The 25,966-nt window shown below is 45.0% G+C and overlaps 1 protein-coding gene across 2 annotated transcripts in view; it reads left to right on the plus strand.

Moving 5' to 3' along the window:
* Nucleotides 1-25,966, plus strand: part of KANK1 (KN motif and ankyrin repeat domains 1) — a 140,515-nt gene that overhangs the window by 46,275 nt on the left and 68,274 nt on the right. The gene's annotated exons all lie outside the window — the stretch shown is intronic.

Genomic DNA, 25,966 nt, shown 5'->3' on the forward strand with positions numbered 1-25,966 from the left:
AGTCTCTGAAAGATGAATGAAAAGAAGGTGACATTTGATGCTCTATTTAAGGATCACTAGGAGTTGGTCAAGCCATACAAGGTAGCAGCGAACTTCTGTCTGAGTTCGATTTCGTATTTTCCTTTGACGTCATATATTGGCAGGCACCTTTTCTAGATTTTCATGAGCAAAAATATTCCTGAAATTCCATGCTCCCAGATTGGGATCTCTGGGATGACACGTGCACTGCGTGTCCCTATTTGTCAAGATAATCACACTTTTACCTTGGGGTTCTAGGAGAAGAAGTTAAGAGAATCAATGGTTTGGTAATTATGTTGTTCCTCTTAAAAGAAAAGTTGAATGGGAAATATTTTAAAAACTGGTTAGAGAAGGGGCACCTGGGTGGCTTAGTCGGTTGGGCATCCGACTTTCGCTTAGGTCATGATCTTACGGTTCGTGGGTTCAAGCCCTGCGTCAGGCTCTGTGCTGACTGCCAGCTCGGAGCCTGGAGCCTGTTTCAGTCTGTGACTCCCTCTCTCTCTGACCCTCCCCTGCTCACGCTGTCTCTCTCTCTCTCTCCTAGAAATAAATAAAAAACATTAAAAAAAAAAACTGGTTAGAGAAGATAATTATTGGGAACATTTAGAAGATAATTGCTTATTATATGTATCATAACTGGTTTAGACAGAGGTTTCACGCAAAATCGGGCAGCCTGTAATTATTTTATTTATAGCTTCTATACCATTTTCTACCCAACCTTGAATTTGTAAGCACTTTGAGTGTCCCATAAGAAAATTAGGGAGTGAAACATTTTATGAACTATTAATAAGTAATCCAACTCTTTTTCATGCCGTTCGGGTTACCACCAACAGTGCCCCTCTTACGAGACTCCAAATTAGTAAAAATCTCTCTGCCCACAGCACAAGACTCAGGGTGCTGAATCCAGCCTAGGAACCCTCAGGAATTCATCCTAATTCCTCTTTCCAGTCTTAATATTTGAATGAGTTTTAGATGGAATTAATAACCCAAGACAACTCCAAGTCACAGTGCCTTCTGTGATAAGGAAAATTAATCTTTTTCATGACCTAAGTCTAGGGAACAGCCCTTGAAGTTGGGTGATTCAAAGGCTCCGGTGGTTGCTGGCCCTCCACCGCACTGTCTACCATCTGCTGATGCATCCTCTTCATGGTGACAAAATGGCTGCAGAAGCACCAAGCCTCACATCCAGATAAGACATTGTGGGTCTGTTTTAGGAATGGAGGCATCTTTCCCCAGAAGTGCCGTGGAGAATGTCTCTTTGTGTCTCTTTGCGTCTTACTGACTGGAGTGGAATCAGGTGTCTTTTCCTCAACCAATCACCAGCAAGGACCAGGAGGTTACCGTGGTAACCATCCAGGGCAGAACAGAGGAGGAAAGTCAGCCCTCAGGACTCTATAGCTTTTCTCCTTCCTGTTGTGTAGCCCTCTTCCCCAAACCCACCCACTGCCCTTTGGGTGTCCCATTGGTGGCTTTACAAAGTTGTGCCCGCCCTCCACCAAACCTCCTCTCTGCACCTCCAGATTCTAGGCACCCCCGGGTCCTCACCCAACCGCCCTCTGCTCCATGGAATGTTCTTTGCCCTCCCTCTCTTCTGCTCATCTGGCACTTGGGTGAAGGTCACATCTCCAGCTGGATTCTGAGATCCTTGGGGGCATGTCTGTGGTTCTCTCATTCCCTGGTGTTCTTTTCAGAGAACCACAAACCCTGACTTTATCAGTGCAAACCCTTTCCCCCAAAATGTTACTGATACTAATATAACCCACAGAAGGAAGTGTTCTTAACATCTTAGCCTCTTGGAGACTGGGGCCAGTCCTTAAAATAGAATAGTCCTCCCTGCCCCTTAGGAGATAAGTAAAGAATTCCATATTAGTACAACAAGAAGACATAAAAGTAGCATTCACAATATGTTAATATTCTTCATTCACTTTGATTTTTGTCTCTTTTGTAAGGGACAGTTGTAACTCAGTTCTGCAAAGGTAAAACAGGCTTTAGATTTTTAAAATTTTACTGCTTTTCTAATATTCTCAGACAGTGGTTTTTAGTCTTCAGTACATATCATAATTATTGGAGGAGTTTTTTAAAAACTTACATATATCTAGGGGCATCTGGGTGGTTCAGTTGGTTAAGTGTCTGACTTTGACTTGGGTCATGATCTCCTGGTTTGTGGATCCAAGCCCCACGCCAGGCTGTGTGCTGACATCGCAGAGCCTGGAGCCTGCTTCAGATTCTCTGTCTCTCTGTCTCTCTGTCTCTCTCTCTGCCTCTGCTCTGCTCGTGCTCTGTCTCTGTCTCAAAAATAAACATTAAAAAATTTTTAAAAATATGCCTATCTAAGCATCATCCTCAAAGATTCATTGGCAGTTGGGCCAGGGTGGGGCCCAATCTGGCTTCATAAAACGGGATCTAAGAGTTCTCCGAGGAGACGCTGCTGGGAAGCAGGGCTGAGGACTCTACAGTTACATATCCATCTGCAAAACCCTTCAGGGTGAAAGTTATCAGGATAATTTCAAACTTTTCAGGGTTCTTGCCCAGATGGGTGCCATATTTTATTGTTTCTCATCCTCAGCACGTCTGATCACGCAAGCCATATGTGCTCACTTTTGTTGTGCTTAGTGTCCAATTACCAAATATTTAGTGCTTTCTTCCATCCAGCTCTGGGCCTTTTTTTTTTTTTTTTGACAACTTCTGCTGTATTCCCCTCCTCCGACAACTCTTTAGTCTCCTTCATCGGGAAGAAGCTTGTCCCGGCTAATCACAATAATTGCCTTCTTCCCAGCCCACTTCTTTCTCGAGTCTACTCTTCGTGGGTGGGTCTTCTGCTTTCTTCCGAAGCCAACAAATACTCTTATTCCCTCTCTACCATAACGACATTTAGTTTGAGAATTTGTTGAATGGTGTTCATTTGTGTCCCACTTTTCTTTGCCACTGCTATATGTTCTTTGTTCAGAAAACAGAGGCTAAAGCGGAACCTTTTTCTTTTTTGAGAGAGAGAGTGAGGATGATCAGGGGGAGGAGGGACTGAGGGAGGGAGAGAGAGAGAATCTTGCTCCATCCACCGCAATCTGGCACTTCAAGAAGGTGGCTGTGACGCGGCCCCTCTGCTGTGTCAGGGATGTGCTGGTTTTGTTCAGAGATGCGGATGAACAGAGTCTCACATACATATTTCCTGGCCGTTTGGGCTCAGATTACGCTGCTGGCACCAGCTCAGTGATGTGTCCCCGGGGTGTCTTGTCACCTCGAGGCAGAATATCTGGCAGGCATAGTTGGTGGGGCGTCTGCACTCCCAGGTTCTGGGCAGACTGGCGGTTGTCTGTTCTTTCGAACTTGATCGACTGTGTTGTCCTCTGTAAACTTGATGAATTTGACGTCGGCCATTGAGGAAGCACTTGGTTTCTTGTCATTGTCTTCTGTAGGTTTCTCTGGTCCCCAAACCAAGAAGAGTCGTGAAATTTCCTCTTCTGATTTCTCCACGTCCATTCACCTTGTGTCACTGTAAGGAACAGATATAAAAGGGGTCTGATGATGTCCACAGTTCAGAGGAAGCTTGCGCCTTTTAACCCACGGCTGAGCGAGTAGATTTGACTACATTGATTTTTGTGTATTTTATTTATTTCTTCATTTTTGAGACAGAGCATGAGTGAGCAGGGGGCAGAGAGAGGGAGAGACAGAGAATCCTATGAGGTGAGAGTGCAGAGCCTGGAGCGGGGCTCAAGCTCACCCGATGCTCGACCTCACAAACCATGAGATCATGACCTGAGCTGAAGTTGGATGCCTAACTGGCTGAGCCACCTAGGTGCCCCTATTTTTGTGTATTTTAAAACATTCATCTAAACAAGGTTAATGATTTAAGAAGCTTCATAAAAATGCAGGTATATATAAAAAAAAAAAAGTATCTCGATAGAAGTTCTGCCTTACTTATGGAGCCCCGTAAAAGCGTTCTTAGGATGTACTTTCCCCCCACAGATGTGATGTTGAACACTTGTCTTCATTAGCCTCCACCAGCTCTCTCCTAGCTGTTCTTTTACTTTAGGATTACAATCCAGTCCATTTTAGTTGAATATAAACCTCCCTTGTAATTTTCTCTCATTCGTATCTTCGGCCATAATCAGTTTCTCAGGAACCCACCTCCTTTCCATTTGGAGATTTGATCTTGGATGATTTTACCACATGGTGCCACACCCTTCTGCTTTTCTTGCGTGCGCGCGCTTGTGTGTGTGTGTGTATCTGTCTGTCTCTCTGTTTCAGGCTCCAGGGAAGGTCTCTGGATGTCATTGCACACAGCTCCGCTTCAGAATAATTCTACACCTGAATAAGGACCCAAAAACTCTCCTCCCCAATCCTGTGCTTTGTGAAATGCGAGACCTACGGCCACTCACCTTCATCCTAACTGCTCAGACAAGTGCAGTCTGTTTGAATGGAAGTTCCTTTTAGGGATTCATGCCAGCATTTTAAAATGTCTCTTTGGGCTATAATGATATTTTGTAGAAGGGTGTACTCCATTTTGATGTCCTTTTTAAAATGGAGGTTGCCAATCGCCCTGTTGATAGCCTAAGCCAATTTCCCATATGCCACCAGTGATGTTTCAAGCCTGCAAATGTAGCTCTGTGTGGGGAAAAGCCTTGTCAGCGTGAGGAGTTCAGCTGTAAGAAACCAGGTTCCCCATGGAAGTGATAATTAATGCAATTAGACGTGCGCAGTATGTCTAGAGGTAGTCTGGGCACGTATGTGTATACTCTGTCTTTATCAGATAAACAAATGAAAGCCTTTGACCTAAGTAAATTATTTCTTGTGTCAGAATCCACCTTGCTACATGTTGGCTTTGGTCATTGGAAGTAAGAGAGCATCCTTTTTCCTCGGTACCCTGTGGGTCCTTTCCAAGCGATGGCGGGCTTATATCATGAAATGGCGAATACGATCATCACCACCACCATCATAAGCATAAATGGAGCAGTGTTCGTGGTATTCAAGCATTGGGATTGCAAAGATTGTTGAGGCATATGGCCCCATACTTACAGAACTTGGACCAGAGGCATCCTTCAGGCCACTCCATAAAGTAGGGGGAGAGAATGGCCTTTCTCTTTGAGGGTAACATGGAAAGACCCATTTGCTTCTCCTCTCCATCCTTAAAAAAAAAAAAAAGCAGACATCATTTTTCCAGCAACTTCTCTGAATTAATTTACATTTGGGCAAATGAAAAACTGGGAAGAGGAGAGTGGTGTTGAGTGGCAGGTCTGGGTTTGAACAAGCATTTGATTTTGCTCATCCCAGCGATGCATGGGCTTGCCTATGTCAGTTTCATCCTGGGTTCACGGACACACTCACCCACCAGATCTAAGCAATGCTGTGCATTTCCGCGTGGCCAACGGATGGAGTTCACCTTCTTTGAGGGGGAGGAAATTCAAGCCAGACAAGAACTTTTGTGGCAGGCAATTACTATTTGAAATTTATTTGAATTTTTAAAGGCAGATTTGTTTCTTTCCATGTCCTTCAAAGTAAATAGGTACTTGTTACCTTTCTTCTTTTTTTTCTCTTTCATCTGGTAAGTTACTATAGATGGAAGAAAGTTAGTGCTTCCTTGTGGTATTTTGAGAGTTTTATTTTTGTGCCTCTGATTGGCAGCCACTCCTGTCCGTAAGCCAGTGTCGAAGTGATGGCGCGGGTGAGTATTCCTGGTGTTGTAGAAGGTTTTTTTGATGCATTGTACACCCGAGTAAATTTATCTTCTTTCTCCTACTTTGTAGTCCCATATTTAATACGTTAAGAGCCTTTTTCTAAACAGAAGAAGAGAGGCGGGCCTATCTGGAAGCAAAGAAACCGTGAAGGGAAGGTCATTTTTAAAGGTCTGCTTAGATCTCAATTTGGGAAGATCTTATCTTCAAAACCAAAGTTTTGAACCGTGAATTCATTGAGGGTGGGGGTAACAGTCTTGCATGTTATATCTCTATCTTCCTTTGAAATCTCCTGCAGGTGTGTGTGTGCATGTGTGTGTGTGTGTGTGTGTACACATCTGCACTTTCTGGTGGTAAGGTCTGTAATTTTCATAAGCTTCTCAAAGCCCCTGCTTTAAAATATCTTTTTGACGATAAATTTTTACCATATTTGTTTTGAGATCTGCTCTTTGCTGTTTAAAAACAACTTTCAATATTAGTTAACTCTTTAAATGCTTCCTTTGCAGAGTAAAATCCTTTTTGCAATGTTTTCTTGGTTTAATTTACTGTCCACTTACTCCCATGAGTATTTTGTTTAAAAGCAAGGGATTTTAGGGGCACCTGGGTGGCTCAGTCAGTTGAGCGTCCGACTTCGGCTCAGGTCATGATCTCACGGTTCGTGGGTTCGAGCCCCGCGTCGGGCTCTGTGCTGACAGGTCGGAGCCTGGGGCCTGTTTTGGATTCTGTGTCTCCCTCTCTCTCTGACCCTCTCCTGCTCATGCTGTCTCTATCTCTCTATCAAAAATAAATAAAATATTTTAAAAAAAAATAAAAAATAAAAATAAAAGCAAGGGATTTTAACATAAATGGATGAGATTTCGCTTTGATGTGTTTTGCATATGGGAAGTTGTGTATTTAAGTGCAGTTTGTGATGGATGCTCTATAGAGCATGGAGTGTTCTTTACCACAATTGCATTGGTGCTTTTCCATGCAGTCTGTGATAAAACCAGGCTTTTTTACCTTGATAATATACTAGAGAGGATCCTGGCCTGGTGGGTCTGGAGACTAGGCTATGCTGTCTTCTGGGAAAGCAGTTAAACCAAGCACAGATTTTAAAATCTTCATTGTGGTTTCAATCAAGGTAATAACTACCGGTGAGTTTTCTGCATGTGCTGCTGTTCTAGGAACAAGCATCAGTTACCATTAACCTGGGTAAAAAGAAATTGAGTTCTACTCTGATATTGATAGGAGTTTAAGAATTAGGTCTAAGTTAATAATCAGTGAAGTCAAGGAGGTCCCATTTTTAAGAGGTGGAATCTCTCATGTTTAAAAAACTAATACATGCACCTTGGTCTTGGCAACAGAAACAAGGTAAAGGGTTAAGAACGTTTTGGGGGTTGTTGTTTTTATAGAGAGTATTTCATGATTTGGCCACAGAATTACAGAGGAATGTCAACAGCCGGTTAGTGTACACCCACCAGGTGCTGATAGACAAGTACTGCAGGAGTGACAAGAGGTGTAAACCTCCCCCCCACCCCCCACTCCAAGGCTGACAGCTCAGGGCACAGCCGTAACCTAATAATGCCTTGCTCCTTGCTCGGTGCTTGGTTTTACTTTTATGTTTGTCTCCCTTCACTTAGCAGAGCTGTTTTCACAGTCATAAGTACATTTGGAAAATATGAATGTCCCTAGGCACCACAGGAAATTTTTTTGTTTATTTATTTTGAGACGGAGAGAAGTAGGAGCAGGCGAGGTACGGAGGGAGGGACGGAGGGGGAGGGAGGGGGAGGGAGGGGGAGGGGGGATCCCAAGCAGGCTCCGTGCTATGGTTGGTAAACCATGCGATCATGACCTGAGCTGAAATCAAGAGTTGGACACCTAACGGATTGAGCCACCCAGGCTCCCCAGGAAATACTTTGTTATACTTAAAAGTAAATTGTTGTAAAATAGAGGTTCTCTTTCTCCATCAGAGGAGAAGCTCTTCTGGGTAGATGAGCTTTCCAAAGAATTTGTCCCCGTAACGCCTTCCCCATTCTTCTCTCGCTTGGACCGTTACCGCTTGGACCATTACCGTCTGAAAACCTTCTGAAATTGATGACCTGTTTACACGTATTCTTTAGCCATCTGTTGAACGTGATCTAAGCTTCTCTTAGTAAGTTAGGTCTGTCGTCGTCCATCATGATTATTAGCATGTTGTGCACTAACAATAGCAACGGGAGCCATACAGCTTACAGGGCTGTTTGTGCCAACCTTTCTGCTTTGTCTTTTTTTTTTTATTTAAAATTTTTAAAAAATGTCTTAATGTTTATTTTTGAGAGAGAGAGACAGCGTGAACAGGAGAGGGGCAGAGAGAGAGAGAGGGAGACACAGAATCTGAAGCAGTCTCGAGGCTCTGAGCTGTCAGCACAGAGCCCAACACGGGGCTCGAACCCACAAAGCGTGAGATCATGACCCGAGCTGAAGTCGGACGCTTAACCGACAGAGCCACCCGGGTGCCCCTCTCCTTTTTCAAAACATCATTTTAACGTCTCTCCTTGCTGTTGGAATTTGCCTTTGACTTTCTGAAGCAGTCCCCCGACTTTGGTACCTCATCTGGGCTGTGGGTGAAGGCAGGCAAACAGCCGAATTTAATAGACTGCTGTGTGAAAGAAGAGTACATTGGCCATGGGCTTAAGGTTTCCGTGTAAGCAGAGTTCATGGATTTATTTTTTATAGTTTGTCTCTTTGATTATTTTCTGTCCTCATTAGGGTTCCAAGCAGACAATTAAATTCTGGGTGGGTAGGCCATTGTCACATAAGCATGTTTTATAATATTTCATGGTGTCCTTCATACAGGTGTCGTAGCGCATTCTCACTGTGTCGATGACATATGAGAAGCAGTTACAGAAGCTTACATGGAAGAGGACTGTCACTCTTACATCTGTGTTTTTCCTCTGACATTCCATGAAACTTAATCGATTGTGCCTGTTGACTTTGGAGTTGGGCAGGTCTCCAGGTAGTGAAAACAACAGAAAACTAGGGTAGGTTTTTAGTGTGCACACTTGTTCCCCATTAAATGTGTATCTAATCCCCACTCTGTGTCTTGTTTGGGGGTTGCTTTGTCTTCTATTTTCTTTCCTTCCTTTCTTTTTTTTTTTTTTTTTTAATCATTCCAGTTTGTTGTCAGGGAGTGGCCTTGCACAAAAGCTGTCACTACATTGTGTGCACCCGTGGTGTCAGCTAAGGAGAAGCACTCAAGGGGAGTGTTTGAGTCTCGCCATAACCCCCTGAAGTGGTCCACGCTAGTTTTGCCTTGTTGACTCAGAACACACACTGAAGAAGGCGCTGAATGACCTCAGTCTTCCTTCTGGCCCACACTTATTAGAGCAGAGATGTGAAACGCCAGCCCTGACCCAAGACCTTCAGTGGGCAGCTTGGGAAAAGTGTTTTACACGGGGCTGTTGAAGTCCATGGAAAGCAGGGTGAAACTAAAGGAACTATTTGATCTAGTACATTCCAACCTTCTGCTTTCATATGCCATTTCTGGATGCTCCTTTTCCCATAAACCATGTTAACTACATAGTAGTAAATCCTGTGTTTCTTTTCTTTCTTTTTTTAAAAATTTTTTGATATTTATTCATTTTTGAGAGAGTATGAGAGGGGGAGGGGTGTGTAGAGAGAGACAGAGGGAGACACAGAATCCGAAGCAGGCTCCAGGCTCTGAGCTGTTAGCACAGAGCCCGACATGGGGCTTGGACTCACAAACCATGGGATCATGACCTGAGCCAAAGTCAGACGCTTAACCGACTGAGCCACCCAGGCGCCCCTCTTTACTCTTTCTTTAATAGGATCATCTCTGTATTTCTTGAAAAATATTCCACATATAGGGGTGCCTGGGTGGTGACTCAGTCGGTTAAGCCTCCAACTCTTGATCTCAGTTCAGGTCATGATGCCACGGTTCATGAGTTTGAGTCCCGTGTCAGGCTCTGCGCTGACAGATCAGAGCCTGCTTAGGATTCTCTGTCTCCCCCACTCTGCCCCTCCCCACTTGCTCTCTCCCTCAGAAAATAAATAATAAATAAACTTTAAAAAATATTCTATGTATATAATATTTACCTTCTCTGGGTCATAAAATGAGATCACAGCCACAAGAATCAAAATGTACCAGTTCCTTTATTATGCAACTTCTTCATTTGCTCAAAGTATATTTTTTAACTAGTTAATTAAAAATAATTTTGGACATCGTCTGGCCTAGGCTGAGTGCTACATACTTAGAAAACATGGGCCACTTCTCCATGGTACTTGCAAAGCTTACAGCCCAGAGCAGGAGAAGGTGGCCCGCTGACCGTGAGCGTCAGGCCAGTAAGTGCCCTTGAGGGGCCTGGCGCCAAGGGGAGCTCACTTCTCTGAACCCAGTCTCCTTATCTGGGGGGTGAGGGTCAAATCTCACGAGGCTGTTTTGCAGCTCGGCTAAGATAACGCATGTGAAAACCTTGTAAAATTGTACAGCGTGGACCGAGTATGTTGTCAGGTGTTGTTTAAAATAGAAGGTGGGAGACTTTCCGTCCTGACACCGTTTAGATAACCCGGCTCTGAGATTCTGAGTTAAGGGGAAACAGTGTGTGTCAATGTCGAGTGCGGTTCCCAGGGGAGCGTTAGGGGCTCTATTACTCAGAGCCTCTCACCCTAGAGAGTCATAGTATCGGCATTATGCTCCGTGGCGAGAACAGCGCGGCTTTGTTGGATGCCACTTGCTGCCGGCCGCCTTTCTCAGCACCCACAGGACATTTCTACTCTACCCATTAATAAGAGTGTTCAGAGCCTCGCAGCACTGGGATCTGTAGAAGATGCTGGTTTCGTGGTTGGGCTAGTGTCTTCACAGCAGTCTCTCAGTGTTTCTACCTATTGGTGTTCCTCTCCTTCTCTCTGTCTTCTCCTAGTTCTTTAAAGACCTGGAGATCATTGGTCCCGGTTTGCCTGGGACCCTCCTAGTTTATGTCTCTTCTTCTAATATCCCATCTACTCAACACGTGAGCACGCTCAAAAGTGTCCCGAGTCAGACCATAAGCTATATGGTCACCTTGGTTCAAAGCATTAAAAAAAAAAAAAAAAAAAAAGAAATGTGGAGGCAGCAGCAAATTAGTGGGATTGTGTAGATGGGTGAGAACTGACCTCAGCTGCTGCACTGACTTGGAGTGTGGGTTTGGTCCCATGATGTCCTCGAATGCAGCTGACAGGTCACCCTCGGGAGAGCCCGATCAGCACACACGGCAGCAGGTTCTTCCTGAGAGCTGTTCAGACACGTGTTTCTGTGCACGGTGGCTCAGGACGGCGGCCTTGACCCACCTCCCTGGTCGTTTCCACGCTAGCCTGGCTGGTTAGAGCTTGAAGGCTCCCATTCCTTCTTCCTTCCTTCCTTCCTTCCTTCCTTCCTTCCTTCCTTCCTTCCTTCCTTCCTTCCTTCCTCCCTCCCTCCCTCCCTCCCTCCCTCCCTTCCCTCCCTTCCCTCCCTTCCCTCCCTTCCCACCCTTTCTTCCCTTTCCTTTCTTTCTTTCTTTTTCATTTTTGAGAGAGAGAGAGACACAGAATTCAAAGCACGGGGCTCAAACTCACAGACTGTGAGATCATGACCTGAGCCGAAGTTGCATGCTCATCTGACTGAGCCACCCAGGTTCCCCAGGCTCACATTCCTTCTTAAAGGTCTACCCAGATTTTCATTCACGTGAGTATTTGCATTAAGATGATATCCATCTTTTTTTTTTTTTTTTTTTAAGTAAGGTCTGTACCCATTGTGGGGCTTGAACTCACGACCCTGATATCAAGAGTAGCAAGTTCTAATGACTGAGCCAGTCGGAAGTCCCCTTAGCCATCTTGGTTTTGACCACTGTTCACGCACGGCTGCCAGCCCAGGGGGAAAGGAAGCCCGTCTAGTGCCTGCGGCTCCCGTGCTGAGCTGCAGAGGTGGGTGTGAGTGGGAGGCAGCTCGCAGGGGTGGGCCTGCTGCTGCCGCCTCCCCTGCGTTCTCCTCCCTCTCCTCCCTCAGAATGAGAAGCCAGGACCCCGAAAGGTGCAGTAGCTTAATGAGGAAATTGTGCAAGGGGGAGGGTGCCACTTTCTGCGTCCTCTCGCAACCCCCACTGTAACAGAGTGAAATTGTCCCTTCTTACCAGCATGAATGTGCAGTTTGTGAAAAGGTCAAGAGCACCCCGTACTGTTTTAGTATCTGCGATCAGAACAGAGCAGTTGGCAAAAAAGTTCCGTGCAGGTTATGGTTGGTTAAAAGCAGATTGCCAGAGCCCTGTGCTCATGAGCCCTCGAGGAATATGTATGAATTAAGTCTCGCGAAGTGAAAGCAGGTCAGGAAAGAAAGAAAACTCGATGGGAGGGGTCAACATGGTGCTCTCCCCAGAGAGCCCACCCTTCAGAGAGGCAGACGTGGTGTAAAGATCTGTTAAAACCGGTGTTTCTCGCACTTTAACAGGGGCTCTTGTAGAAAAGGAGATTCTGCTGTGCCAGGGCTGGGATGGGCAGCCGGCTCCGAGGGGAGTCAGTGTCAGGGCCGGGGTGCGTCAGCCGGTTCTGACTCTGGATGTCACTGTCGCACCGCAGGCAAGTTAGAGTGACACGGAGGGGACCCTGGACGGCGGCCACCTGCTGTGCTTTGCCGAGGCTCCCGAGGCTCGTGCAGGAGGAACCATCCAGTGGGGGCTTACCTGTGCTTCCAGTGTCTTCCAGACTCTTTAAGTGTCCCGTGCAAAGGCCCGGTGTTCCTGCCAATAAAAAGAATATAGAAACACACATTTTGTGGACTTGGAGTTTCAGGCGCTGGCTCCTTATGCATCATTGAAGGGCTGGGAGGAAAGGAAGAGGGGGGTGGGACAGAAAATAAATGGGAAACTAGAGGAAGTTCAGAAAGGAAAGTTCCATTCCTTCTTGCTTCCATCCCAAGAAGGAATCTGTTCTATGCTTTCCTCTCTTTATCTGTAAAGATGCGGGGCCACCATTAACTGGTATCTGTGACTGCATCCTGCCTCTTCGCTTCTGTTTATTTCACAGAACGTTCTCACCTACAAAAGTAGGCGATTGATTTAGGTGATTTTCAGAGCCCTTTTTGGTTGTTAAGCCAAGCAATGAAGAGTTTCATGGTCACACAGCAGGATACATATGATATTTTCACTCGTCTTGCCCTGCAGTGTGGGGCTTTATTCCTATAAGGGCACCTCCAAAATAGGTTTGCGTGTTAATGTGTAGATTTTGTGGGGTTTTAAAATATATTTTTAAAATTTATTTCTAGGAGAGAGAGAGACAGCGTGAGCAGGGGAGGGTCAGAGAGAGAGGGAGACACAGACTCTGAAACAGGCTCCAGGCTCTGAGCTGGCAGTCAGCACAGAGCCCGACGCGGGGCTCGAACCCACGAACCGCGAGATCATGACCTAAGAGAAAGTTGGACGCTTAACCGACTAAGCCACCCAGGTGCCCCTAGATTTTGTATTTTTGCCTACAGTCTTGGCTCTCTAAAAAAAAAAAAAAAAAGCTTTGGGGGCACCTTGGTGGTTCAGCCGATTGAGCATCTGATTCCTGATTTCAGCTCAGGCCATGGTCCTAGGGTTGTGGGATCAAACCCTGTGTTGGGCTCCTTGCTGAGGGTGGAGCTTGCTTGAGATTCTCTCTCTCTCTGTCTCTCTCTCTCTCTGTTGCCCCTCTCTCTAAAATAAGAAAAAGAAAACATGCAAAAAAAATCTTTTTTCCATAGCTTTAAAAAATTTTTATATAATTCATAGTTGGCTATATTAATTTCTCCTTCCATGAGACTCCCTTGAGGAATCTGGCCTCACATGGCAGCAATAGCTAGAACTTTCTTCTGTGGTTTACCAGTGTTTTCCCTAACGCTCTGTTTCTTTTGTGGTGTGGATGTGTACATTAGATACCTCTTTGAAAGAATAATGCAGAACCTATTCCAGAAGGTGCATAGGGTCCAAGTGCATGTACTTGACTAACTGTATTCTCTTACACAGCAACTTTTTCATTCGTAGGACAGGAATCTAGAATTCACTCCATCTCTATTCTGACCAGTTGGTTAACATCAAGCCTCTTATAATGTAGTAGGTAACGGGCCACTGTAAGTCAGTCAAGAATTTCTCCTTCTTGGACTTTTTGGATGAAAGAATTAAACATTTTTGATAAATTCACCCCCAGAGAAAACATTAGTACCATATATAGGAGCTGAGTTTATAAAATCTAAATGACGCTCCCACGAACCGTGAGATCATGACCTAAGCGAAAGTCGGACGCTTAACCGACTAAGCCACCCAGGCGCCCCTATTTTGTGCTGACTGCCAGCTCAGAGCCTGGAGCCTGTTTCAGTCTGTGACTCCCTCTCTCTGGCCCTCCCCAGCTCACGCTGTCTCTCTCTCTCTCCTAGAAATAAATAAAAAATATTAAAAAAAAAAATCTAAATGTCGCTGAGCCAAGACTGAAGAATAAACAGAGAATCCCACAGTGAACAGTGAAAATTGTCGTATTAAATTCAGACTTCATAAAAACGCAGGAGTTGTGTGCAGAAAGTGTCAGATGCATAGTTTTGGTGGTGTGTTTACTGTGTTACGAGTAATAAAGATAGATGTGGAATATGCTTGAATAACAAGGGGCTTAGAAGCTGTTAACCAACACCTGTAACTGCCTATCAACACATCATTTTATATTTATTCATTTTTAAGTTTATTTATTTGAGAGAGAGAGAAGGCATGAACAGGGGAGAGGCAGAGAAGAGAGGAGAGAGTGAGAATCCCAAACAGGCTCTGCACTGTCAGCACAGAGCCTGTTGTGGGGCTTGAATCTCAGAAACCATGAGATCATGACCTGAGCCGAAGTTGGATGCTTAACCATCTGAATCACCCAGATGCCCCTATATTTATTAAACAAACAAACAACCCAGTATAGACCAAATAAAACCAATGTTCCTGAGATGCTAGACATCTTAAATTAGAAATAATAGATACTCTGCCGTTAATGAACACTTACCGTCCCTTGATGGCTAGAAATTCTTGTTGGGGCTTCTCCCTACCCCTTCTTGGAGGTTCACACAAACGTTTGTGACTTAATTTTGCTTTCGTGTGATACCCACATCCTAACAGGTCTTTCTTCCCTGCTGTGGCTGGCTCTTCACTGTCTTTCTGAGCTCGGGACTTGCCTTCTCGCCTCCTGGCTGTCTCAGCTCCTACCTGGCAGGTGTTAACACGCAGGAGGCTAAATGTTCAGTAAGGCCCGAGGCCCTCATTTCGGGAGCAGATGTCCACTTTCACCGTCCAGGGGCCGCCCTTCTGGGGCCCTGGCTTCAGCCTGTGTCTCTGACTTGAGCCCAGCTTTTTTTTTTTTTTTTTAAATATTTTTATTTATTTCTAGGAGAGAGAGAGACAGCATGAGCAGGGGAGGGTCAGAGAGAGAGGGAATCACAGACCGAAAGAGGGTCCAGGCTCTGAGCTGGCAGTCAGCACAGAGCCCGACGCGGGGCTCGAACCCACGAACCGCGAGATCATGACCTAAGCAAAGTCGGACGCTTAACCGACTAAGCCACCCAGGCGCCCCGAGCCCAGCTTTTTTGACCTGGGGTAGGGGCGAAGCCTCTTCTCTGGCAGGCTCCAACCTCTGGTACTTTTCCTGGTGTGGTAGACTTGAGAGTTGCTATCAGAGCCCTTTAGAAGGGATGGAGAGGCGGGGCAAGGTGGAGGCAGGACCCGTGCGTGAGGAGGCAGGGATTGAGGTCCCAGCTGCCGAGTCCCCTTCCCCAGGCCTGTTCCCAGCTGAACATGACAGAAGTTTTGAGTGATTGGCACCCAGAGGACATGTCTGTGCCCTCTGACCATTTGATATTGGTGGAAAAGACCCCAGGGGTCTGCCCTTCCCATGATGACCAGGGGACAGGGCTTGGGCGTGGCCTGTCCCTGGTCAGGCTGTCACTCTGCTGCTCTTATCCAAAGCATCCCTCAGCGGAATGAGGCCCTGGCTGGAAACTAGCATTTCCGTTCTCCTCTGCAGCCGGTACCAGCACCTCCATCTTGCACCCCGGTGTCTACCCACCTACCGCAGGTAGATGAACTTGAGGAGGACTTGTGCAGAATCGTGAAAGGCGTGTGCTGGTCCCAGCACGAGAGCCTGAGATTTAAAAAAAAAAACAAACAAACAAAAAACAGAGAATGTCTTCAGTCTCCTGTATTCAAAAGGGAAAAGTTTCAGAGAGGTTTATTTCACTAAAGAAAACAACATTCAAGACCTGCCAGAGCCGTTTGTATGACATATTGAGAGCACCTTGACTTTGAGTGTGGCTGGGGCACAGTGGAAGCCAGCGTTTGCTCTCTAAGTCTCTAGATTCCGTTTCTGGGTCCAGCTTTTCCCACAACCATTTTTAATTGAAGTGTAACTTTTATTGATAACACAGTGTAACATCGTGGGTACCTCCTGGTCTCTGCACTTGACATCTTTTAAGTTTCTCTAAAGTAAGTCGGAACTGCGGTGCCTGGGTGGCTCAGTCAATTAAGGGTCCGACTTCAGCTCAGGTCATGATCTCACGGTTTGTGGGTTCGAGCCTCGCATCCGGCTCTATGCTGACAGCTAGCTCAGAGCCTGGAGCCTGCTTCAGATTCTGTGTTTCCCTCTCTTTGACCCTCCCCTATTCACACTGTCTCTCTCAGAAATAAATAAAACGTTAAAAAAAAATTAAAAATAAAATAAGTCGGAACTTGTATGTTCTGGAGAAGACGCAAGAACTTCTGGGAAATGTCTCTTTGGCATGGCTGTGCCTTTCTGTGAAAGAGTGGGAAGTAAACATTTTTCAAGTCCAAGCATACTCAGAGGGGAAATTCTCTGTGAAGTCTGAAAAAACCATTCCTGGAACATCTAGTGTCTTTTCCCAGTAAATTAATAATAATAATAAAGAAGACCCGACCCAACCTACCACTGCTTAAAATGGTAAGAAGCCTAAGCAAAATACTCGAAAGTAAGATCATTTATTGTGTGTTACTCCCTGGCATTAAAATGCTCCGTGACTGGAGTGCCTGGGTGGCTCAATCAGTTAAACGTTCAACCCTTGGTTTTGGCTCAGCTCTCACGGTTTGTAAGATGGAGCCCTGAGTCAGGCCTGCTTGGGATTCTCTCTCCCTGTCTCTGCCTCTCCCCTACTCGTGTGCGCGCGTGGGTGGGGGGTTGCGAGTGCGCGTGTGCACTTTCTCTCCCTCTCTCAAATAAAGTTTGAAAAAAATAAAACCTCTTCTCCTTCCCATGTCCAGCAGGGCCAACAAATGTCCTAATTTAGCCTCTGCTCCCCTCTGCTCTTTCTCTTTCTTAAATAAACTCAGTTGCTCAAATGTATAGAGCTCTTTCCTGCCCCAGTGCCTTTGGACCATGCTTTTGTAGAAAAAAAAAGGGGTGGGGGAATTTTAATTTTAAGGAAGACCAGTTCATCTGTTTTTACTTTTATGGATCTTTCATTGTCTTCTCTAAACTCTTCTCCAAGCCCTAGGTCTTGAAGATCTTCAACGTATTCTTCTAGAAGTTTTATAAGTTTTGTTTTATTTTACATTCAAGTCTATGAGTCCTATCGAATGGGTTTTTTGTATAAGGTGGAACATTAAGGTCGGGGTTTGTTATTTTGCCTCCGCGTGGCCGTTTGCTATAGCACTGCTCTTTGAAAAGATTTTCCTTCCTTTATTGAGTTGTTTGACACGCCGTTCTGGAAACTGGGTGGGGGCACTGCCATGTGGGTCAGCTTCTGGGCTCCATCCTCATTTTCCACCCTCCCTTCCCTGTTCTTGACTCCTCACCTCAGTGACATTTCCCTAGAGATGCCTCTGAGGACCGCCCCTTCCCATCCATGTCCATTACCCTCACCTTCAGTCCTAAAAACGTTGGCCTTCGTAGTCTCACCCAACACCTAGTTTTCCCTCCCTTGTGGCATTTAGCGTCATGTGTTCATGTGGGTGTGTGTCACTGTGTGTGAAATTCCTGCCTCAAAGTCCCAGGAAGGCAGGAACTGAGTTTATTTTATTTACCCCTCAATTTGCAAGTGTGTCTGCGCATCTAAGCACCCAATCACTATTTTTTGAGTAAGTGAATGGCAGAAAGTCCAGCCTCTTGGGGGATGTTTTATTTTTATTTTGAGAGAGCACAGGTGGCAGAGGGGCAGAGAGAGGGAGACAGAGGCTCTGAAGCGGGCTCTGTGCCGACAGCAGAGTCTGATGTGGGGCTTGAACTTAGGAATCCTGAGATCACCATGACCTGAGCTGAAGTGGGACGGACACGCAACTGACTGAGTCACCCCGGTGCCCCTTGGGAGATGTTTTCTAAATCCCTAGGTACCATTTTCTCAAAATCAGTGGACGTTCTTGGGGCGCCTGGGTGGCTTAGTCAGTTGAGCGCCTTACTGTTGATTTCGGCTCAGGTCATGATCTGAGGTTCATGGACTCAAGCCCCACCATCAGGCTCTGCACTGACAGCATGGAGCTTGCTTGGGATTCGCTCCCTGTCCCTCTCTCTCTGCCCCTCCCCTGCTTTCACTCTTTCCCTGTCTCAGAATAAATAAACTTAAAAAATTAAGTCAGCGGACATTGCTGGCTCTTGGTGCCTTAGAACTTAATTTTTCCTCAGTCAACCCATTCTCTCAGGAAGTGGTTTTGGGAACCTTTGGCCTGCAGCAGAGCCCCCTGGAAGCCAGGGTAAGATGCAGACCCCCCCCAAAGGTCATAATTCAGTAGGTCTGGGATGCATTTCCACGAAGTTCCCAGAAGATCCGAGCTACTGCTGCTGCCAAGGAACCACACTCTGAGAACCTTTTGCTTGAAGATGAAGAACCTTACCATGCGTTCTCCCTGGTTACTTGGTGACAGCCCCAGGCACCCTCAGATTCGCCACTGAATTCCTATTGGTCAATTTAAGAGTAATCACAGAGTATATCCTGTAGAATCCAATCCCAGAGGAATTTGAGGGGAAAAGTCTGCTCTAGAGGTCAATAAATGAGAATTTCACATTTGAAAGTAAAATAGGAAACGAACAAAACCCTTTCAAACTACAGTAAACTAATTCTCTTACAGCTGTGACTTTCACATGTGGGCTCTTTAATATTTGAAGCAGCAAAAGCACTGACATTTTAACTCAAAAAACTGCTAGCAGTCGAGATGTTTGTCAGGTAAGAGCAAGATGTAAGGAGAACATATTTGTAAATGAAACATATTTGTAAGTGAAAAGGTTAGGTCTCTGCAGTGGCTGGTTTTCCCTAAATGGCTTAGAGATGAACCAAAGGAAGTCCATAAATTCCATTTCATGTGCCTAGGCGGAGTCCTAAAAGCAGTTTCCTCTGAAGTCAACAAAAACCATAAAGGCGATAAGCTAAAAAAAAAAAAAAAAAGTTCAACAATTCTAATTTTCATTTGTCTACCTTTCCATTGCCTTGGGTTTTTTTTGGTTTTTTGGTTTCTTTGCCAAGGAAAACAGCTAGTTTTCAGCCTAGGTTGTTAGTATCTGATAAACTCTCCTCACTGAAAATTTCCTGGAAAGAAAAAATTTACCATGATTTTCTTTAAGTGATCAGGAAGCTGTGTGGATTCCAGCAACCCAGCTGGTGCAGAGCCAGCGCTGGGCTCTGAGAGCGTCTGCAGGCTCCGGGGTGGCTTTAACCTGCTGGCGAGGAGCAGTGCTCATAGGCACCCTTGCAGGAGGATCCTAGTGGGTGTGGGTGGGCAGGGAGGGTCTGAGCGAGGGCTGGACACGCCCACTTCAGTGCACAAGGAGGCAGATCATAAGGCAGGAATTCTTTTCAAATAACACAGAAAAGAGGAGTGAGGAATTGGCTTTTAGTACAGCTCCTCTGTTGAGCAAACTCTGAAATCTAAATTCTCCTTCAACCCAAAGCACAGATCTCCAGTTAGACTGTTTGGGGGATGGGGATGGGTGGGCATCTCGTTTGTTCATTGCTGGATCCTCTGTGCCCACAACAGTGCCCGGCACATTACAGGGCACTTGTAAAATGAATTAATGAGTGGATTTAATGTTGCTTCTTCCATATGTTCTCTTTACTGTCTGCTTTTTAACTTGTTGCTGTGATATGAATCCTTCTTCTGGCCTCTTAAATGTTACCCCAAGGTATAAGATGCTAAATGTAACTATTTGAACAGACATAGCATAAAATTATTCTAATGGACAGAACCCAGTGGCCTTTCTATGTTGTAAATGAAACTAGCATCTGGGTAGGACTCTGGTTTAGATCTTGATTGATAATTGAGATTTCCTGCCACCCCTCCCATATAAAGAAAATTATCAGCTGTATTTGAGAAGGGTAAATGAGGTTGGGTCATAATTAGGTAATTTGGTTGGAAAGTGACCAAGGGCTGGTTAACATTACCCCACAATTCCTGTGGTAGCAGCCAGTACTAGAAATCTCCAGAAGATAATCTGATAACAAACTATGGCCAAAGTTTGCACTCAAACATACTTTTAATTAAGGTACTTTTAATTAAACTCTGGACAGAAATATCTGGGCAATCATCGGTGGTGTATAATAAATTAGTCAGGTTTTTGGATGAATGTTTGAAAGACTGACTTATTTAAAGAAATAAATGAGTTTTGCGCGTTTCATTAGGGTAAAGGGTGTGTGTGTGTGTTTGTTTCTAGTTTGGCTTGTAGACTTTACTCTCTTTAGCTTTCTCTTGAGCATTCAGCCCTTAGTCCTTCTTTTAAGCAGTTCACTTCATAAGTAAGCCCCCATGTAAACAGACCGCTCTAGCCACATCCTTACATGTCATGTACTCTATTCTTTTCCTTTAAGGTTTTATTTATTTTCCTATGTACCTTTTTATTTATTTTTGAGAGCATAAGAGAGCAGGGGAGGGGCAGAGCGAGATGGGGAGAGAGAATCCCAAGCAGGCTTGGCACTCTCAGCCCAGAGCCAGTGCAGGGCTCAAACTCACAAGCTGTGAGGTCATGACCTGAGCCGAAACCAAGAGTTGTACACTTAGCCGACTGAGCCGCCCAGGCACCCCAAGATTTTTTAAGTAATCTCTGCACCCACCGTGGGGCTCAGAGTCACAACCCTAAGACCAAGAGTGGCATGCTCCACTGACTGAGCCAGCCATGTGCCCCACCACGCACTTCCTTATCTCTTGACTTTGCATACGCTGTTTCTTCTGTCTAGAATGCCCTTCTTTCTCACCCTGGAAAACATTCATTCATCCGTTAAGACTTTGGCCAAGCAGTCTCTTATAAATACATTTTTTGGCCATTCACAGCCTTTTTGAGCAAGGTGAGATCACCTTGCTGTGGATTAGAATTAACTGCATGTACCTTGCTCTTCTAGTGCTTTGTCCTTTGACCCTGCGTCTGTCTGCTTCCAGCACCAGTGTGTCAACTTCCGAGAATGATACAGAGCTTTAGTTTATCTGCTGTTTCCGAGTAGAAACAAGAGTGGCTGGTACCAATTCTAAGAGTTGTAGGTCTTTAAAACATGTTAGAGTGATAAAAATACACATCCAGTCCTCACACATTGAAAAGAAAGAGCCTCAGATGGTCATGATGGCCACGTCAGCACTGAGAGATAGTGAGTATTTTTTCTGTCTTTTTCAGATTTGAGGTACAACTGTTTATGTTGTTAATTTTGTGAAGTAAAAGGGAAAAAAAATACTGTGACACGTTGGAGAAGAGATTCCAGAACTTGCTCACCAAAATGATGGTTTCCCCTCTTACACTTGTCATTTGAACAGCAAGGTTCTGATTCCGATTTGACTCCCCTAATTCTGTCCATTTTTGAAATGACTATGATTCCATTGGGAGCCTCCCACTTACCCTGAGTGGTGGAGAAAGTTGGTCAGTTTGTAACATACTTGATTTTTTGAGTGGAATGTTATCCGTAGTCAAGTCAAGGGAACCAGGTGGATGGCCTTGCAAACTAGTATTTTGGGAGTCCTGGGGAAAGTGTGACGGGCGCATACGATGGCCTTTCCTGTGTCATGTAAGTCCCTCCTCAGGCTCTTAAACATGTAATCTGAAGGAGTAAGATGGGAAATACAGTTGCTTCAAGAACAATAATGCATAAAATTCTGAAACATAACTTTGTGTCTAGAAGGAATATGAGTAAAGCATCCTTTCAGTAAGCATGTAAGCATGTACTTCCCTCAGGTGACTGCCTTGAAAGGTTCCCCTTATTTAGGTGCATAAATTCTTATTTGTTAAAGCAACAGTGCCTGTTTCCCCAGGGGCGGGAACATGGGCTCTAGGGCTGGATTGCTCACCTCTGGACTTGGCTCTCACACTTACTAGCCCTGGGAGCCAGGCGTGTTCTGAACTCCCTCTGCCTGAGTCTCTTGTTTGTAAAATGGGGAGAGAGAATTTTCAATTGCCCTCAGGGTTGTTGTGAGGTTTCAATAAGGTGATAACTGCAAGGTGCTTTAAAAAATGCCTGGAATGTGAGGCGTCTGGGTGACTCGTTTGGTTAAGCGTCCAATTCCTGATTTCGGTTCAGGTCATGGTCTCATGGTTTATGAGATCAAGTCCCACATCAGGCTCTGTGCTGACAGTGCAGAGCCTGCTTGGGATATTCATTCTCTCTCCCCGCTCCCCCTTCCCTTCCCCCCACCCCGTGCCTTCCCCGCTCATGCCTCCCCCAAAATAAATTTTTTAAAAATATTTTTTATTTATTTATAGGAGAGAGAGAGAGAGACAGCGTGAGCAGGGGAGGGTCAGAGAGAGAGGGAGACACAGACTCTGAAATAGGCTCCAGGCTCTGAGCTGGCAGTCAGCACAGAGCCCGACGCAGGGCTCGAACCCACGAACCGCGAGATCATGACCTAAGTGAAAGACAGACGCTTAACCGACTAAGCCGCCCAGGTGCCCCTCCCCCAAAATAAATTAAAAAAAAATTTTTAATGCCTTGAATGTAACATACCTTCACAAATTCTAAGATGCACATTTTTCATTCTAACATTTCTGAAATGAGGATGTATCCTACAATCGATATAATTTTAATAAGCATTTTATGACTCTTTAATTAGCAACATCATTTTTTAATCGGTGCTACTTAAAATAATGGTGCACCTTAGAGTGGATGCCATTTATATCTCAATAACTGATAATAATAAGAGCCCAACGAGTATCGACTGTCTTGTGCCTGGCCATCAGCAGCATCCTTGTCCTCATCACCTGGGCTCTAACTAAGGCAGTGGCATTTGCTCAGTTGGCAAGGGTATATATCACATCTCAAGTTCATCCATCCGTGTTCCCTAATGTATTTTTAGAGAAGACTTAGCGAGCTGTTTTTCCTGTTGGTTTCGTATTGAGCTAACGTAAAGTATTTATGGGATAAATTCGTGCAATGTCTACATTATTCTCTACACTCCACTAGGGGAGCTACTGAGATGTTCCTCACATTAGTCTCTCGAAATAAATAGAGAAGAAGACAAATTCTTTATTTTCTGAATTGATGTATTTTCCTAGAGCCTTTCAGAGGAGCGCTTTTTCTTAGCGAGTCGAACTAAGTCACTATTGTACCACTGAAGATTGACTGGTCTGCAGCCTTCTCTGGGGAAGAAGAGAAGCAGTTTATTGATCTCTAACAGAGAATGGATCACGGCCAGCCCTTTTCTGGTTTCTAGAATGCACTGACATAAGAATCTGCATATCGTTAAGAAGACTAAGTCCCCACAGTTTGAGGCCACCTGTCAGGCGTGAACAATAACTGGGAAAAATCAATACACCATATAAAACTGTTGTATTATAGAAACACTACCCAGATCCACGCCCAGTGACACATGTCTTGTATTACCGGTGGCATGCTTTTTTTTTTTTAAATCAGTCTGGGGAAGGGTGGGAGAGACCAGTTTGAATCTGACATAAAGATCTTCTGCCGGGAGAAGGCGGTTCACTGACAGCAGATGACCTCAGACCAAAGTTGCAGCTTCACTCAGAAGATTCTGGGCATATCTCCATCCAAATATCTTGACACCTACTTAATGTACCCATAACACACGTAGCCTGTTTCTTCTTGCCTTCTGTTCGCCCTCAAGAGTTTTAGTGGTGGTATTTACAAGCCATTATGAAGCAAGAGCCCTGGCACATAGATCTAGAAAAGGGCCACAGATCAGGGGTTTTACTTTGATTTGTTTTTGTTGGCTTCCAGAAGTACAGTTCATTGAAGAATTCCAGAAGCTGGGCTTCTTTCCTCTGCCCTCTTATCTCCCCATTCCCTCTCTTCCTTCTTCTCTCCCAGTCCCCATGTTTTTTTTTTTAAACCAAGTGATATTTACCAGGCCTGTGTAGTCTTTCCTATGCTTAACGGTAATGCTCATTTTATCCCGAAAGCTGCCACTTGATCGAGCCCGCTCTGCCTGCACGGAGGTTACTGCTTCCCAAGCTCAATGCCACGGACCAGAATCAGTGCCTGTTTCCAGGAGGATGTTGGGTGATTGCCACACAGGCAGAGAGATTAGAGCCATCCTTTGCTCCTGAGACCCGCAGGGAGCTTCACGTGGGAGACTGAGAGCAGGTCTCCGCGGGTGGGCTGAGTGACAGTCCCCAAAGTTGGAGAAGCCAAGCAAGGGAACAGTGGTTAGCTTTGAACTACACTGTAAACCCATTCAGGCAGTGAGGAAAATTGCACTCACTCTTCAGCTAGTAACTCTCCCTGTGTGACCAGAGATCGCCGTTTCCTCTGCCTTCCTTTTATTTACTTGTGTTTCTCACTGCTCACCCTCTCCATGACTGTGGCCTGATAGTTTCCTTTCATGTTGCAATTTGAAAATTCTTTTTTCTTTCTCCCATGCACTTTTTTTTTTTTAAATATTTTATTTATTTCTAGCAGAGAGAGAGAGACAGCATGAGCAGGGGAGGGTCAGAGAGAGAGGGAGTCACAGACTGAAACAGGCTCCAGGCTCTGAGCTGGCAGTCAGCACAGAGCCCGACGCGGGGCTCGAACCCACGAACCGCGAGATCATGACCTAAGCGAAAGTCGGATGCTTAACCGACTAAGCCACCCAGGCGCCCCATCTCCCATGCACTTTAAAGCAAATAAGACCAGAGGCAGGAAGTCTCCAATTTTTTTCATTAACAGTTACTATTACAAAAGTAATAAAGGAACTAAATTCCTCCCTAATTGCATCAGCCAGGGGCAACCATAAGGGAATTTTGGTGTATTTATTTCTCGGGGCTTTAAATAAATGCATAAATATGTACATGCATATTTTTAACAAAATTAGCTTTATGACGGGATACAATTTTTATCAATGTCCCTTGAGTATTTTACTACATTATTGAAAGCTCTTAAGTGATTTCAATGGCTGCATTAGACCCGGTGTAAATATATATGTTGTGAGCATTTTTTCTTGTTGGGAGGTCAGTGTGGGTTTCTGAACGGACACTGGAATTTTCCACCTGGAATTTATTAGATCAGTGTCTTCGGGTTTGCGGGTCTAGAGTTAGGATCTGGGCACAGTGGAAATGGAATACTTCATCTGTACCATGCTTTGTCTTCTCCACCAGCATTTTTGTCGAAAGGCATTTTGACAAAGCAAAGGTTAGAGCAATGCTCTCTTCCTGTTCATGCTCTTGTGTCTTTTTTGTTTTAAATTTTGTGTTTCTACTGTGTCTTATGGTAGTAATCTCAGCTAACTTTCAAATAGAGGCGCAGTATAAAGTAAGAAATTTGGTGTCCAACATGACCCCTAATGTTTCCAAACCTCATGCCATGCTGTCATTTGAAGGCTGTCTCCCAGGACACTGGGAGATATTGAAGACTTTTGTAAGAGGGGAGCCGACCAGATCAGATTTATGTTTTTAAAAGACCAAGTAGGTGAGGGGCGCCTGGGTGGCTCAGTCGGCTGAGCGTCTGACTTCGGCTCAGGTCATGATCTCACGGTTTGTGAGTTTGAGCCCCACGTCGGGCTCTATGCTGACAGCTCAGAGCCTGGAGCCTGCTGTGGATTCAGTGTCTCCCTCTCTCTGCTCCTCCCCTGCTCTCTCTCTTTCTCTCTCTCTCTAATATAAATAAACATTTAAAAATATTTTAAAAATTAGGGGCGCCTGGGTGGCTTAGTCGGTTAAGCGTCCAACTTTCGCTTAGGTCATGATCTCGCAGTTCGTGGGTTCGAGCCCCGCGTCGGGCTCTGTGCTGACTGCCAGCTCAGAGCCTAGAGCCTATTTCAGAGTCTGTGTCTCCCTCTCTCTCTGACCCTCCCTCTCTCTCTCTGACTCTCCTAGAAATAAATAAAAATAAATTTAAAAATATCTTAAAAATAAATAAAAATAAAAAATAAAAGACCGAGTAAGTGAAAGACTTTGAGATACCTCAG

This window comes from Hyaena hyaena, unplaced genomic scaffold, assembly GCF_003009895.1.
Source record: "Hyaena hyaena isolate Hyena2069 unplaced genomic scaffold, ASM300989v1 scaffold_51, whole genome shotgun sequence".
Taxonomy (NCBI): Eukaryota; Metazoa; Chordata; class Mammalia; order Carnivora; family Hyaenidae; genus Hyaena; species Hyaena hyaena.